Source organism: Sycon ciliatum, chromosome 9 (assembly GCF_964019385.1).
Source record: "Sycon ciliatum chromosome 9, ocSycCili1.1, whole genome shotgun sequence".
NCBI lineage: Eukaryota > Metazoa > Porifera > Calcarea > Leucosolenida > Sycettidae > Sycon > Sycon ciliatum.
The window spans coordinates 9,966,962-9,982,001 of record NC_088651.1 but is presented as its reverse complement, the minus strand read 5'-3'; the positions used below and the strand labels follow the sequence as shown (position 1 = coordinate 9,982,001).

The 15,040-nt window shown below is 47.9% G+C and overlaps 1 protein-coding gene across 1 annotated transcript in view; it reads left to right on the top strand.

Annotated features, from left to right (window-relative positions):
• Positions 1–10,285: 10,285 nt before the first annotated feature.
• Positions 10,286–15,040, top strand: part of LOC135824246 (ankyrin repeat, PH and SEC7 domain containing protein secG-like) — a 56,989-nt gene continuing 52,234 nt past the window's right edge. The window contains exon 1 of the mRNA XM_065336976.1: positions 10,286–10,734. The gene's annotated coding sequence lies outside the window, so the exon portion shown is untranslated. The remainder of the gene's footprint in view (positions 10,735–15,040) is intronic.

The following is a 15,040-nucleotide window of genomic DNA, read 5'->3' as shown; positions in this document are numbered from 1 at the left end:
GACATGTACAGCCAGCATCTTGACGCCGTAACCCGCAGCGACTGTAGACTTATTGTGCTTGGAGACTTCAACATTGATGTGCTACACCCCACACCCACTAGTAACCATAGTTATAAGCACCTGCTCAACTTGTGTGCAGAGTTTCACCTACACAATGTTGTGACCACGCCAACTCGACTGGCCAAGACATGCCTCGACTTGGCATTAGTATATTATGCCACTGCACCACATCGTGACACAACTGTGGTATGTGTCGATGGTATCAGTGACCATGACCTTGTCCTCAACCAGTTCGCATACACGGTGCCACTGCATGCTAAGTCAGCCTCTCCGATCTTCAAGGTTATCAGGAAGCCTCGTGTCCGCGAGGTAGACCAGGATACCTTGCGAGTAGACCTGGAAGGGCAACTGCTGTCTTCCCACTGTGCAACTGATGTCAACGAGATGGCAAATAGTCTATCAACCGCACTGACCACAACCTTTGATAAACTCTGCCCCATACGCCGTGTTCGCCTGCCGTCCTTCACGAAGCCCAAGCCTCAACCCTGGTTAACCCCTCACCTGCGATACCTTCTGCAGCAGCGCAAGCATTTCCACAGAAAGGTCCGGTTACATCCCTCGGATCAACAGCTAATGCAACAGTATCGAGCCGTGAGAAGGGCAGGGACACTCCTCAACAGGCGCCTGCAGTCAGAGTACCTCAAGCAGCAATTTAGAAATATGAAGCGTGATCCCCGTGGACAGTGGTCCCTCCTAAACAAGTTATCTGGCCGAGCCATTGTAAAGTCTACTCCCGCCGCACCACTTCCAGAACTCACAGATACGTTTGCAGCAGTTGTTCATGACCCAACCCGGCCACAACCACTGCAGATACCTGCTTCGACAGATGCTACCAAAACGAGCACCCTGACTGATTTCACCTTAGTAAATGCGGAGACAGTTATGGACATACTGACCAATCTTAACTCCTACAAGTCTGCTGGTTCGGATGGCATTCCTCCATGCATGTTTAAGTCATGTAAGGCGTCCATTGCCGCCCCGCTAGCGTCAATTATCAACCAGTCTCTCCTCTCGGGTGTGTTTCCTACAGCGTACAAGCACGCACATGTCTGTCCTCTATTCAAATCCGGAGACAAACTGTCAGCTACAAACTACCGTCCCATATCTCTGTTGCCACTTGCCTCCAAGGTATTGGAGAAAATCGTTCATCGACAGGTTGTGGAGTTCTTTAGTGATCACAATGAGCTTTCTGCCCTTCCACCGGAACAGTTTGCATATCGCTCCAACCACAGATGTGAGGATGCCCTTGCTCTCTGCATTGATAGATGGAACCGAGCATTGGACGATGGTCAACGATGCGCAATAGTGTTTGCAGACATGAGTAAGGCAGTTGACCGCGTTCAACATCAGCAGTTAGTCCATGAGCTGGCTGATGTTGGGTTACGGGGCACTGTATTGCAGTGGTTTGCAGATTATCTGTCACGCCGCAGTCAACAAGTAATAGTCAATGGCGAGCATGGTGAGACCGTGCCTTGTACCAGGGGCGTCCCGCAAGGGTCGGTCCTGGGTCCCCTGCTCTTTTGCATTTATATTCGCAAGGTGCCGGAAGTTCTCAAGCACAGCATGTCACAACTCTATGCTGATGACATTGCCTTCTTCATCATCGGACTGGACCTTCCTGCTATGTTACAGGATCTCCAGGACGATCTAACTGCCCTGGAGGTCCATTTAGATCTGAAGGGGCTCATCATGAACCCCGACAAGACGCAATTTCTAATCCTGCAGCGGTCACGCCTGCCAGCAGCGCAGTTGCCACAGCCCTTGACCTGTAAAGGAAAGGCTATTACCCCTACGAGCACTGCCAAATACCTTGGTTTATTGATAGACGAGCATCTCACCTTCCAGCCACAGGTCCATAAATTGTGTAACTCGGTTTTTGCTAAAGTTGCTGCTTTCCGACATGGCCGTAGAAATTTAACAAATGATGCAAAGCGAACATTCTACTTGTCTATTATTCAGTCTACCCTAGACTATGCCAGTAATGCTTACCTACATTGTTTAAGCACAACTCTGTACAATAGGATTGTGACCGTTAGTCACATAGCAATGAAGAGAGTGTTTGGACTCGATCGTACCACGCCCACTGAACTAGTTCTTCGCTTATATCACCTCTATTCTTTGGAACAGCGCATTAGCCTCAAGCTCTATGTTTTTGTGTACCGCTGCTTGGCCCAGCATCTTGCTAGTCCTCTTCTTCAGTCTTTGTACCAGCTTCGGTCAACTGCACCTGGTCACCAGGCATGCACCCGGGGCAAGGCACAAAGAGCCTTAGTTCTCCCACTCGTTTATACGCAGTATGGCATGCGCTCTATTTCTTTTCTGGCGGCAGGCAGGTGGAACTCTCTTCCAGCTGACTGTCGACAGGCCCACACTCTTGCTCTGTTCATTAATATGGTTAAACCTCACCTAGGGTTCCCAGTAAAAAGGCAGTAGCCTGTTGGGACTCCCCTAGTAAAATAATAAAAACTACTACTACTACTACCACTACTGACGCCGAGTGACGGCTTTTCACCATCCTGAGGCGATCCTGACCAGGATGGCAGCACAGAGCGTCGCGGTTCTGACCGTAAACTGGCCGCACTAATTATAGTAATTATTATTATCGCTACTACATTGTACATGCAATTGTTTGATTGACAGCATGAAACAAGGTGGAGGACACCGTGTTCGAAAACAGTGACCTTACTACAACCTTCCGCGGTTTGCAGAGCCCCGGTCCCTGCGGACCATTTGAACCATATGGGTATCGCACCCGGTTGTGACCCTCATTATGCTAGGGGGGGGGGGGGGGGATTAGGAGACTACTCCTGATGTCGTCGTGTTGTCTTCGCTCTTTTCTTTAACTTGTATAAAAACTTCTTTTTTCTTTTTCTTCCAACTTCTGCCCATGGCCGGGGCTCTGCCAACCGCGGAAGGGTGTAGTAAGGTCACTGTTTTCGAACACAGTGTCCTCCACCTTGTTTCATGCTGTCAATCTAACAATTGCGTGAACTACAACAAGGTTTATCTAATGCTGGTTTACCAATGTTGGATTCTATCATACATTGTACATGATTGTACTAGTAAATATAATACTACATAGACCACCCTTTTCAGCTTCTTCTTGCTCTCGCAGCTGTCGGTATTTCGGGAGTGGCCCTGGCCTGGTTCCGATCATACCTTTGTGCCAGACAACAGCGGGTGGTTACCCACACTGGAACATCTCCGTTGGTGGCAATCACTAGTGGCGTGCCACAGGGCACCATTCTGGGTCCGGTGCTATTTAACATATATGTACGGAAGCTCCCATTGACAGCAGAGGCCTTTTCTTGCAAGCTCCCGATGTTCGCTGACGACATGACGTTGTATGCCAGCAGACGTACACAAGCTGAGGCCGTCGCTACCGTTACTGATTCGTTATCTGCAATTTCTGTGGATCTAGACGAGCTTGGGCTGCGCATTAATACAACAAAGACTGTAACTTTGATGATTTCTAAGTCTTCTCAACCCCTCTCAACTCCAATCGTTTTTAACCAACAGCCTCTGACTCAAGTGTCTAGCACGAGAATCCTGTGAGTCATTGTAGACAGTGATGTTTCTTGGTCTGGTCACATAGACTTTATCGTTAGGAAGACTGGTGTAGTATCCCTGCCCGACCAATACGGAAGCAGTACGGAACTAATACGGAGCTTTGCCTGATGTATATTTAGTGTATCTCCGTATGTAAGCGTACGGCGTCTGCTGCATAAAAGCGGCTGCGCATTTCTGTTTTGATAAAGAGAAGATTAGATTAGATAGCAACGAAAGCTAACTCGAAGATGAGATTTTGATAATAACGAGCTATCCAACCTCCAGGTGTGCACCGGAGAGAAAGTCAGTTATTTTGCCGCTTCTTCTTTCACTAATAATTATATCTCAGGTGTGTACCTGAAAGAAGTAGAATAAAAGTAATTCTTGTTGATTTCACCGCGCCTACCACTCGGCTACCCATTACATTGGTGGCAGCGGTGGGATTCGAACCCACGCCTCCGGAGAGACTGGAGGCTACCCATTACACTTGCACGAAAATTGGCGCTCTTCGACGGTGTTTTCGGCAACTAAGTTTGAAGGCAACACGGCAGTTTATCCTCTCGGTTATCCTGCCTGACTTATTATACTGCTGCTCTTGCTTTGCAATGAAGCTATCCGCCAAGGACCGACAGCGACTCTCGTCCGTTTATCGTCGTTCTGTACGCGCTGCTTGTGGCTCGAAACTACAAGAGGACGTCATGCCGCTGTTAGCTAGATTGTCGATTGATCCGTTTGAACATTACCTTGTTCGTAGCATTGCTAAATTTATCCATGTTAATCATGTCGTTTTCCCTCTCCCAAATCTGACGGACCTTTTCCCTCAAGTTTCAACCGGCCCTAGGACAACAAGAAGCTCTTTTAATGCTGCTATTGCAATATCTAAATTCCGGACGACTGACGGTGTCAATTCCTTTTCAAATCGTGCTGCCCTGTTCTTTAATTCTTTGCCTGTGGAGTGGCGCACCCAGCACCGCACTACATTTGCTAAGCACCTTCAGACCATGCTAAAAGACGCAGCGTCTTTTCAGAAGTATTTTGATCTTCTTTTCAGCAAACTCCCTCATTGATCTGCACCGCCTGTATTGTATAACTGTGTTTACTGCGTTCCTAGTTTAAATTCGTTTTTAAAAACATCTCTTTAATTCTTGCATTATCCCATTATGACCATGCTTAAAGACGCAGCGTCTTTTCAGAAGTATTTAGATCTTCTTTTCAGCAAACGGCCTCATTGATCTGCATCGCTTGTATTGTATACCTGTGTTTACTGCTTACTGCTTACTGCTGCTTTATTGTTCCAAGTATCAGTTTAGTTTAGTTTAAATATCTCTTATTATTATTATTATTTATTTTTCTCACCCCACACCCCTCTACCCTGTTATCGGCCCTCTTAAGAGTTGTGTTCATCACTGTTGAGGCTTCCGATGGAAAATAAAAGAATACTACTACTACTACGAGCGGTTTTTCCAGCCGTGCTGCTACCCACAGTCAACTGGGAACTTGTGGCCAGGCACAAGGGGTACATGGATGCAGCTAATGGGGTCGCTTTCGGCACTTGTGCCAGTGGTTGTGAGACTTACCCACTCACCCCCACCGTTAGGCGCTGCATCTGCCGCTAGGGTTTATCGGGTGTTAGCGGCCGTCGTGAGTTCCCTTCGGGAACGGATACGATAATTTACTTACTTTTACTTTACTACTACTACTACTACTACTACTACTACTACTACTACGGATATCTCCCCTCGTTTGAGGGGATTATGGCTCATAATCCCCTCAAACGAGGGGATCCCATATCCACAGGAAATCTTGTGGATCCCCTCGGACGGTGGGTCGGACCCAGTCCTTCTACCAGCATAACCAAGAGAGCTAGCTCCCTTGGCTGCTGTTTGAATATGCAAGAATGGGCCTTCCAGATAAGGTCTAAAAAGGGGAAGTGGCTATAGTTGTCAAAAGAAAAGCATATTGGGGAAACAAAACTAGGGAAGAGGCAATCTTTCTATCAGCAATAAACAAGAGCATCTTTATTTACAGCATACTACATGAACCGGATGTGCCGAACACCGGTAACCATAGAGACAGACCACACTCGCATATAGATTATTATTAATACTGGTCATAAATAGACCGGATAAAGAAAATAATCCGATAGCCCATGAAGAGTAAAAGAAATTGAACCAATCACAACAAAAATGCTCGTCCAGTAGCCCTTTCCCGAAGGTACTCTTTTAATTCGCACTTAGTGCTTTTCGCGTCCCTCAAAATATGCCGAAAAGTGCTCTTTTTTCAGTGAAAACAGGCAAAAAGGGCTCTTTTACATGTTCAGATATGAACCCAAGCTGAGAAATGAATACTAGTACGCACTCTTCCATTTATGGGTCCACGAAAGGCAAAACAGGAAGTTAAGTTAAAAAAAAACCCACTTTTTACAGCATTCTGTACACCGGGTACAAGCTTCACCAACTTGTTGCCCCTCCCCCCCCCCCCCCCCGAAAATGCGGCGTGCCAAGGCCCATCCGGATCGAGCACTCGGAAACTGTGACCGCATGCATGAGCAAACAGATTTTAGCACTTTTTCAGCTAAAAAAGCTCCAAAAGGGCGATATTCACCAAAAACGAAATAAAGGGCGAAAGAAACGGGCTTTTCCAAAAAGGGCCAAAAAGAGCGAAAAAAAGGGCTATCGTCCAGCACACGAGTTGTCATAGAAACATTAGAGAGGTTAAGATGCACGTTATTTCCGACGTGACGCGAAAGTTCAGCTCGCGTTATTTGCTCGCACGTCGAAAAATCAACGCGAGCGACCTGCTGCTCACGTCGAAATTTGGAGTTTTACGCCAAGTTCGACGTGAAATTGCGCGTCACGTCGGAAATAACGTGCATCTTAACCTCTCTATTGCACGAAATGACAAAGACGCATAGTAATGATACTAATGTAATGAGCATCGCCGTTCAATGCAAAATTGGTTTCTAGGTCAGTATTTGGAAATTTCCTTCTTTCACAGACCTGAAAGACAAACCGTTGCAGCAGTTAGCCTACTACTAACTCAATGTCATTGGTTCTACATGTGGCATTCACGCTTTACTGGTCTTGTCAAATTTACACAACACAATCCATCTTATTTCGGATACTCTTACAACATTAGACTAAGCCATAGGACGGACGTCAGTGTCTGACAATTCTTCATTGTAGTCTTTGATTTGTACTGGGAATAAATCGCCTCCACGCAGCATATTTTGTTGGTGTCAGACGAACAAAGCATCTCAAATTATTTTCAAATGATTACAATATCTACTATTTCGTCGTCTTGACTTGATCACAATCAGCACCGCCTTTTCTCACGGTCTTGTCAGCTACCAACAAGCAGCGGACTTCATGAGGCTTCCTTCGTCTTGGGAGACAAACCAAAGAAAGTGTGTGACATTCCGCACTCGCCTCAGTCAAACCAACAAGTGGATCTACATGTAAACCAGGAGAGGCGACGAGCGAATGACTATGTCAGAACTAACTTCAGTGTTCCGTTCGCACTGCACATGTACTGTGTCTGCGCTGCTGGTCACCCGAAAAGTGTGGTTTATACAGGATATTGCACAGTGTCCGCGAGGATTATTTTTCATAATCCCCGCTGCGCTGCGCGCCTTGGGGATTTGAAAAATAATCCCCTCGGAACCGTGCAATATCCTGTAAACTATAAAGTACGTTGTTCTGCTTCGGCATTTCTGATTGCCTGATTGCCGAGAAGCTTGTCGTAATGAGCTAGGGGTAAAATATGTGAATACTAAAATATTAAAACACGGCTGGTTTGATAGGAATTAAATTCTATTGTTGAATATTGAACACAGCCGGCGATCATGGAGTGGAGTTCTACAAACGAATGCCCTATCGTTCACTTCCACAACCGGCTCCAGGCACGCTTGTCGCCAGCCATCTCCCTCAAGTTCTGCAAATCTTTCGTATTTTCCATGGCAATATCCTTCCCTGCCAGGTCCTGTTTGTAGCCCTTGGCGGATTATGCCGGCATAATATTTGGCATAACCTTGGGATTTCGTCAAAACATTATGCTCCGGCATAATATACGGATTCCAACGTGCAAGGTCGGCATAATCTTTCGGTTTAGACAAAAATTATGCTTAGGGGCATAATATAGCTTTGCCAGAAAGCCTGCAGATGTTTTTTGTTTAAATACCCCAGTTACGACTCCTTGTCATAGCCCTTGGCGGATTATGCCGGCATAATATCTGGCATAATCTTCGGATTTCGTCAAAACATTATGCTCCGGCATAATATACGGATTCCAACGTGTAAGGTCGGCATAATCTTTCGGTTTAGACAAAAATTATGCTTAGGGCATGGCCGTGTGTGTATGCGTGGTTTCTCAATCCTCTATGTACAGCGTGAATACATAGTGGAACCGAGCATAATTCAGCATAATTCAGCATATTTGTTGGCATAATTGTGGCATAATCAAAAGCATAATTTGACGATTGGCCGAGCATAGTCCGCCAATGGCTACCTGTTTAATTGTTGTAGCGAGGGTGGTGAGTGGTCGGCCCCTTCTGCCTGGCCCGGTATGCGCCAGATAGCTCTCCATTGCTTTTCGTGGAGGGGTGTCGCCATCCAGTCGAAGCATATGTTCCAGCATGGACATACGGCGTTTCTGAATCATCCGGCAAACCGGTAATACGTATCTAATAATTATTTGTTTGTTTGTATACATGTACATGTACATTATTTGAATTCGCAAATCCAAACGAGCACAAAATGCTCAATGACAAGGCAGTGAATATGTTATTATGTTACAGGGAAGGAGCGTTGGGGAGAAGATGAGGAGAAAAAAGAGAGAATGATAGATATCTCAATGAAGAGCGAAGCGTTATCAAAACTACAAGTAAGCCAGCGAACGACAGTTCTGTTACCCGCCTAATAAACTAAGTACTTTAATAATATTGACTTCGTACTTGGTCAATATTGGAAATAAAAGCCGAGTATACGACCGAGGCGAAGCCGAGGTCTTTTATTTCCTATACTGACCAAGTACGAAGTCAATATTAGGTCTATCACGACTAGCCAAAGCCTGTGTTCAACCCCTAAAAAGGAGTCAAAACTAATATAAGCGGTCAATATAGCCCTAAGGTCCAGGAGTGAAATATGCAGGAATATTTGACTGCTTAGCTATAGCAAGAACCTATGGGAGTGATAATCACCAAGATCGTGATAGCGGCTTCGGCGATGATTAGATAAGAAAGGTGTTTGCTCCCCACACTGAAGCTCGAGCTTTTCCGCCGACTTGACTTGACACTTGACTGAGTCACAACTCGACTCAGAGTCAGACTACCACTGTACCAGTAAGACAACTCCCGGCCTAGAATAAAGAGGGTCAGAACCACCGGGTCTAACACCCATACCGTTCAGATGGTCAGAAAGACCGGGGCTCTACCAACCGTGGATGGTCGCACTCATGGTACTTGAGTATTACGGTCACTGTTTCCGAACACGGTGTCCTCCGCCTTGCTACATGCTGTCAATCAACAACATGTTTTCAACAAAACAAGGTTTATCTAATACCCTGTACAATCATGTACACTACATGACTGTATAAATGCAATTGTTAGATTGACAGCATGAAACAAAGTGGAGGACACCGTGTTCAGAAACAGTGACCTTTCTACAACCATCCACGGTGGTGAAGGCCTACCCATGGCCGCGTCGCGACATCACCAACCTCGTCTACAGAGAGCACCTCGTCAAGACAGTGTCAGGGTGGTGACAGTGACTGTTGTCAGCTGACGAGCTGAGAAAGGGACGCCATGGGCAGAAGTTGGAAGAAAAAAAGAGTGTGAAAAGGAAAACAATTCAGGTTAAAATTGTTACTATGTTTTATGACTATTTAAAAGAAGACATCCAGGAGCAATCACAGAATACACGACTGACGTTAGGAGAAGTCTAAAAAATCTCCCCTGGAATAAAGAGGGTCAGAACCGGGTCTAGACCCATACGGTTCAGATGGTCTCAACAGACCGGGGCTTTGGATGGTTGTAGAAAGGTCACTGTTTCCGAACACGGTGTCCTCTACCTTGTTTCACACACTGTCCAACCTCCTGGCCACCCCAAATCTGGACACCCTAGTACCCTCTATAGTCGGTCTAAATTTTCTTTTCTTTCTATATAACTGAAAAGATCTGAATGCACCCGACGTGATACAGGTGGGCATAAAGCTGCCACGGCAGCCAACAAAAATAATGTGCTTTCGGATACTACAGGGTGGCAAGTACCGGTAAGTAATATTAGTTGCATGAACACGAGCTCGTGAGCTCGGTGTCCGAAGAGTGCACGCATCAGCCATCTTTTCCGTGTGATCAATCGTGATCTGTTGTCGGAGTCAAGACGTGAAAAGCAGGACAACAGTGTCGATTTTCATGAAGTCTGGACAAAAGGCGTCCGGATGAGCACCTCGGCAGGACGCAGGACAATTTCTCTCAATTCCGGACTGTCCAGACGAGGTCTGGACGGTTGGACAGTCTGGTTTCACGCTGTCAACCAACAACATGACTGTGTGAACTAAAACAAGGTTTATTGCACGCAGACCATGGTAGAGGACCTGATAAGACTTGAACGTCTAGTGGTAGTACAGCTAGAGACGTGGAGCCTAGACGTGTGAGACTGTGAGATGATGAGGGATTCCTAGCTGAGACGCAGCGCTAAAATTGAGAAGTAATGAGGTGACATGACGCACGGACGGTCTACAACGCCAACGGTCTACTACAACGGTCGGTCTACCACCCACAGCTCCAGCACTGCAGCACTGCCAGCTCGTCAGGCCCCTGCGCACGCGACTACACGTCTACAGAGTTCCCCCCTGAAGAAAAAAAAGTGAGTCATGCCACCAGTACTAGAATCTTGTTTTCCAGGCACTTGTCGTCCCACGCAGTGCAGTCAGTGTTTATTTGGTTTGATTACAGTCGGTAATGGAACAGGAAGGTTGTGTGGTGTTCGAGCTGGTCATTTTGTATAGCGTTTTGTCACGAGCTCGTGCTAGTTCTGCGGGGAAGTGAAGACTCCTTGCGGCCATCGCCGGACCGCGGAGTTGGAGGAGCCGCTATCAATTGCCAGCTGCTTAGTGCAGCATCGGCAGGTAAAGTTTACGATTATTATTATTTTGTGTTTCCTGAATATACCATACAGTGTATCCTGGAATGCGTGCGCTGTTACCGTACTAGGTAGAAAAATACCTGTAGCAAGAGTACATCACCCGGGGTTACCAGGGTTACACAGACAGCAGAACGAGTAGTTGGGGTTTCGTAACTCTGAGTTTCACGAACTTAATCGATCATCAGACAGGGGGGGGGGGGTGTTATGTAGTCTTGGTACTAGCTGTAGCAGTTTTCCCCTGACCCTGTACAAGACAACCCATTCTAAAACAATTCTTATCGAACCCCTCCTATACAAGACAACATGAAACATTGATCGAGCTACAGGAGCTAGAAAAAAACCCAGAGAAATCACTTTCAAACTTTCCGCCTAGTTGCTGGCAGGGGAACATAGGGGCATCCGAGCAATTTTGTAATCCATGGTCATTTGCTTTGTCTTGTAATGACTGGGAATCGAACCTGTGAGACAGCTAAAGGTGATTTTTATAATGAATTTTTCTACAAACGAATTGTCTCTTATCCGGATTTGCATATACTACCATTATACAAATGAGAGTCCTCCAGCTCAGTAGAGTGCTCAAATAGAGCTATCTTACACACGACACAGAGCACCACACATCATTCGTTGCCGATGGGCATGAAACAATAAGTTACAAGGAATGATTCGTGGTGCTCTGTGTCGTGTTTTTTGTTTGTTGGTTTTTTTACTACGTTCACATACCCAACTCATAAATAATACAGAAAGACAATGGTACTGAGACAAGGACAAACGTGAAAACTACTGAGAAGGGGCTGCACCGAGATGCAGCAGTGATGGTGGGGCATTGATGGCTCTGCCGACCTGAGGTCTCGGCATCACGGCCAGAAACACGCACCAAAAACAAAAGATAGAGCTGTAAGGGTCAGCAAAAATAAAAATAAAGCAAGGGCAAACAACAGCTAGTACTAGTGTGCAGCGCATTCGTAGCAATGGGAGTCGTTGACGGGGCACTAGAATGTAGGTGGGTTGACAGGCAGAATGTCCGTGGACCATCGCCAATCCTGTCGGCGGAGGTACTCGTTGACGTTGCACTTAAACTTTTGAAGATTTTTGCGAGTTGGGGTGGAGTCTAGAAAAGCTGGCGGCAGGGAATTCCACAGCTGGATTGCACAATGTAGGAAGCTGCGGAGAATGGTGTCTGGTGCTTGACGCGGTAGGGGATTCCGTAGCTGGTAACTGTGGCCGGCGACCATGCGGAGATCGTTTCGAGTGCGAGTGGCGTCACGGGGCTCAAGCCTTGGTGGGAGGGCTGCTAGCAATTGAGTTGGACCGGTGATGAAATGCAGTTTGTACGTGTATGTTAATGCAGCAACGTATCGCCGTAGGCTGAGGCTCTGGAGCTCCGTCCCGGGACCAATGATGCGCAATGCACGGCGTTGGATGCTATCTAGGCGTGCAAGATGGGAGGGAGCAGCTCCCATCCAGACGAGCGGAGCATACTCCAAAACGGGTCGTACAAGCCCCTTGTACACCATGAGCCGGCCTTCTCGGGATAGATAGGGCGCAGTTAGCCGCAGGAGGCCCAAACGCTGTTTTGCCACGTATAGACACTGCGCGGATGTGCTCCGCGAAGGACAGCTTCGGATCAAAAGTCACCCCCAAGAGCTTTATTATGGATGACTCTGGCACAGGGTTGCCTCCAAAGAGGAGAGAGGGCAAGGCTAGCTGCGCTCTTTGCAGCGTGACTGTCATAGCCTGGGATTTCGATGGCTCAAACGCTACACGCCATTCCTTGCCCCAGTCTGACAGACGATTGACAGTGTCCTGAAGCAAGGCAGCAGCAGTGGGAAGGTCGTTACGGAGAAGAGTGTACAATGTCGTATCGTCAGCATAGGCTTCCAGCTGCGTGTTCCCAGCAAGGCATGTTGATACGTCGTTAATGTATATGAGAAACATGGTTGGCCCCAAGATTCTGCCTTGTGGGACTCCCGCCTTGATGGGGTATGGACGGGAGGTTGCACCACCGACAACACACTGTATGCTTCGGTTAGACAGGTACGATGTCAGCCATGCAAGGAGGATTCCTTGGATGCCACATTGCTGTAGCTTGAAGAGGACACCTGCGTGAGAGACCTTGTCGAAGGCTCCAGCGATGTCAACTGCAAGTACGCGTGCTGCGCCCCCGCGTCCGATTGAGGATGCCCAGGAGTGGTGTAGCGCCGTAAGAGCGTCGGCTGTACCCAGATTCCGTCTGAAGCCAAACTGATTCGCTGCAAGCAGTGAGTTACCCTCGAGGTAGTTCGTAATTTGCATGTTGATAATGGTCTCCATTACCTTGGATATCACACTAAGGAGAGATACAGGGCGGTAGTTCTTGAGCTGTGAGCAAGATGAGCGTTTATGCACAGGAACAACATTGGCGAGCTTCCAGGCCTGAGGTTGGTATCCATGCCGGAAGCACAATGAGAAAAGCTTGGTCAGGACCGGTGCGAGCACCGAAGCGCATTCTTTCAGGACACGGGGGGGGGGGGGAGATGCTGTCCGGCCTCGTGGCTTTTGACGCGTCGAGACGGCGCAGGAGGCGGTGAACATTCTGGATGCGGAAGTGGACGTGGGTGAGTGGTGGATGTGGGTGAGCAGGCGCTGGGGTTCCAAGGGAGGCACGATGTAGGTCCCTGTCACCCAGGCTGCACTTGCCAGCAAAGAAGTGACCAAAGCAGTCAGCCTTCTCCTTGCTGGTGATGTGTTCCTTCCCGGCATTGTCGAGGAGGAGGGGATGTCAGAGTTTCGGCCAAGACCGCATGCTCCTTTCAGGTTGCACCACCATGCCTTGTCGCGAAGCGAGCTGCAGGTGAGCCGGGCCCGAAGGTACCGTTCCTTCTCCTGCCTGGAGTGCTGAAGTGTGGTGGTAGCGCGGGTAACAGAGTCGATGAAGGATTGCTTCTTGACATCATTGCCGAGGTCGTGCCGCCATTTCCTCCGTTCTCTTTCCTTGATACGCATCACTTGTGTGCACTCAGGGGTCCACCACTTGGGATCAGATGAGCGGATGACGAGAGTCTTATGGGGAATGAACTGGTACATGCCTGCAGCGATGGTATTGGTGATTTGTAAGCAAGACAACTCTGGATCGTCGGTGATAATGGAGGCCCAAGGGACAGCCTTGAGGTGTGCTCTGAGTCGTCCCCAGTCAGCACGCTCGTAACGCCACACAGTACGCGTGGTGGCCTCTCCCCGGCATGGTGAAATGGTCGGGAATTGAGCTATCACAGTTCCATGATCTGAGCGTCCAAAAGGGGCAAGTATAGTGGTGCTGATGGATTGTTGGAAAGTGGACATGATTAGGTCTAGTGTGTTGGCACCTCGAGTGGACTCTCGGACATGTTGCATGAGCTCGTGGGTGATACAAAGATCCTCGAGGGCATCCCCGGCCGGGGTTGACTTCGTGCTACCAAGCCAATCTGCACTATCCACGTTGAAATCCCCAGCGAGGATTACGTTCGGGGACAGCTCTTTGGCCTGATGTAGTGTATCGTCAAGTGAATCGATGAGACAGAGGTCGGTGGGGCTACAGGAGCCTGGACGGTGCACAGAGCCGATCACCAAGCTTGTGCCACCACGGAGGCGGACTTTAACCCAGAGTGTTTCGTGTTCTGCAGACTGGAGTTGGTCTAGATGAGCAGAAGCAAGGGTGGACTTGATCCACACAGCGATACCTCCGCCGTGCTTGTTCCGGTCTCTGCGATATGGGACGCCGTGTCCAGGGATGGACGAGTCAAGGCTAGGTATGGCATCAGCAGAGAATTTAGTTTCAGTGATAATTGCTACATCTATGTCGTGCTGGTTGAGTGCATGCCTCAGGTCGTCCAGCTTGTTACGAAGGCTACAGGCATTAGTCACCAGCAGTTTGAGTCCTGTTGCAGAATTAGGGTCACCCAGTGCTGCCATCATTCTTTATCATTGGTCAGCTGGCATGATAGTTGCATCAAACTTGGTCTTGGTCACAGCAGCGATGTCAACATTGTGATGCGTGACAGCGTGGACAAATTCTCCAAATTCGTTTGCTAAGCTAAAAGCATTAGTCACCAGGAGGCGGAGTGACTGGGTCAAGGAGGTAGGTGGTGCTGTGGGTGTTACATTATAGTTATAGTTCTGCATTTTTTCTTTTCTTTTTCAAGTCATGATTGGACTCTGGCAAGCTGACTAAATCGTGAGCCTGTAGCTAGATTTGTTGGCTTCCGGGAATCCTTCTTCTTCACCCCAGTTGCCAACTCTGGTGAGGACTCAGTGCTGGCATTCCTGCCTCAACG